General features: G+C 36.3%; 1 pseudogene; it reads right to left on the reverse strand.

The window, feature by feature from the left end:
* Positions 1-941: 941 nt before the first annotated feature.
* LOC137976999 (uncharacterized) overlaps positions 942-2500 on the reverse strand; it is a 2542-nt pseudogene continuing 983 nt past the window's right edge.

Consider the following 2500-nt stretch of genomic DNA (forward strand, 5'->3'; position numbering starts at 1 on the left):
TCAAAATGTACAATGATAAGTCCAAGGAAGCAATTGGTTCTCAATTTCACACAAATATAGAGAGCCATTGCCACAAACAAGTTCAAATGCATGAGGTAGCAAGGCATTTAACAAAGACGTTTAAGTTGCAGGCTCCAAAACATATGGGAGAGTGTTTTCAGTACAACCACGTGTACTTCACCACAATAAATGAGCAACATGCTACAGTCGAGGAATTTGTACCAGGACCCTTTGCCAAATTGATAAATAATGATGGGAAGAAAGCCAAACCATCCGAAGATGCAGATGATGCTTTAAAAGATTTGTTTGCTAAAGCAGAGTGTCTAGTTCACGACACATATGAATCATCCAACCAAAAACTCATGCTACTAGATATACAGGGATCTGGCTACTGTTTTTACGATCCAGAAATAGCAACGAATGTGCTTTTGGATGCCAACAGCATGGAATTTTATTTCTGCTGCGGAAATTGTTCATCAGAAGGGATAACAGGCTTGATTGATGCACATGAATGCAATGACTACTGCAAGATGATGGGCCTAAGTCAGCCATAGTCTGCATTCCATTTCCTTCCACACCTCGGCAAAACAGCTGTTTTATGACTGGTTTATTTTATTTTTATTCAATTATTGTTACATTACATACAGAACTCTTTTCATGGTTCTTATCATCCATTGGAAGGTGAACATGTTATATAGTTCAGTTCATTTACAAAAAGGAATTGTTTTGCGGATTTTTGCCTGTGTTCGGACCTTGTCTTAGGCATCTTGAGTTTGTGCAAATAATATGCAAAATTTACAGGTTATTGTTTAATATGGGTATACTGACAGAAATAACCCTTTTCTAAGAAGTTATAAAATGAGATAAAGAATGCTGTATTTTGTCCTTTTTTGAAATTTAAACAGTAAAAAAACTGCAATAATGATTTATGATTGTGATGATCATGATGTTGGCTCCCTGTGCTGTGGCTTTAAGAAGAGATATGCCTCAGCTGGCTTTACCCCATTTATGTTTGGAAGAATTCGTTCACATTCCTCTCTCAAACTACTTGGCAAGAAATTATCTCCAACAGACATGACACCCGCTAATGTAGCAACCTCATCCAGAGCTTCTTGAGTGACTTGCAAACCTATGGTATACAAAATAAGAAACCAGTACAAACCAATAAACTTGCTGATGTCTCAAGACCTTCATGTACGTATTGAGTCCCTCTCTATTTTGAAATGCAATAGTGATGGTTAAAACTATTAGAGCTGGTTATTTAAAGAAGGTCTAACTTATATCCTGGTTTAAGGTATTCAGGTTAAGTACATAAATGGATTTCTAGTCTGGATGACTAAACGATGCTCTAAACAGAAAATGAGGGTTAGATGTGAGGGTTAGCCGAATTTAAATGGCCTTTAGAATGTGGTTTTGTTAAACACCATTTAAATTGTGTTTAAGTAACCAGCCCTTAATCTTTTTGCAAACAACTTGGAAAGCAATCTTCACAAATTAGCACTTGAAAAAAAGAAGGAAATATGCATATGTAATAATATCAAGCGATACCACACAGAGCTGCATTATATTGCCCAGGAAATGAATAGAGATGATTCGGTATCCCTTGTGGAACTCCAGCATTCTTTTGGCTTCTCACTCTGTGTGAATTCCACACAGTTTCCCTAAAGATATTCATTTCTTTTTGGATGACAGGAATTAGAATTGAATGCCAATAGGTTCCTGTTAAAAATGCAAACATAAAATAAGAACATACACATAGAACCATTATATAGACATGTCAAAGGTAAATATGTCAGGTCAATAGTTTATAAAATAACAAGAAATAGAAATACAAGCGGTTCTATTAACGAATACCTATCTGTTTGATTACTTGGATCATAGTGGCCTTGCTCGATCAGTATAGTCAGCTGCCTCTTAAAAAACCTCTCAAAGCGGTTGTGGAGATCTCCCCACCATCTTTCAATCTGTGAAAAATGGATCAACTCTATTATGGTTTATACAGAAATTCCAAGATCAACACAGCATGCAATGGAAGTCTTTTCTGATAGCCCGGAGTTAGTGGATTTTGTGATTGGGCTAGTGAATTCTGTTCTCAAGCGAACTTTTTCCTGAGAATTCGTATTACTTTACTTAGAACTTAAAGACAAATAATTGAAAATTCCTACTAATTCCACACGAACTGGATTTTCTCAAGCTCATCTCACAAAGTGAAATCTGCAAGAACAGTGTTACATTACAGACTAGATGTTGTATGATCTGCATGCACAATCTTTAGGTACAACCAATCTTAGAAATACCTTGGTAGTAAGTCTGAGTCCAGAAGCTCTCATTATAGCTTACTACAATGCATTGATAAAGCGAGTAATTAATTAATAATGGTTCTTCCTAGGTATTTTAAGCCAGGTTGACTGCCAGGCTTAATTCACTGGAAAATTGTTGCTGCCTAGCTACAGCTTTGTACAAGTGACTTTCTTTGCACCCTGTATTATAAGGCATTTTG

The sequence above is a fragment of the Montipora foliosa genome, chromosome 11, assembly GCF_036669935.1.
Source record: "Montipora foliosa isolate CH-2021 chromosome 11, ASM3666993v2, whole genome shotgun sequence".
In the NCBI taxonomy this organism is placed as follows: Eukaryota; Metazoa; Cnidaria; class Anthozoa; order Scleractinia; family Acroporidae; genus Montipora; species Montipora foliosa.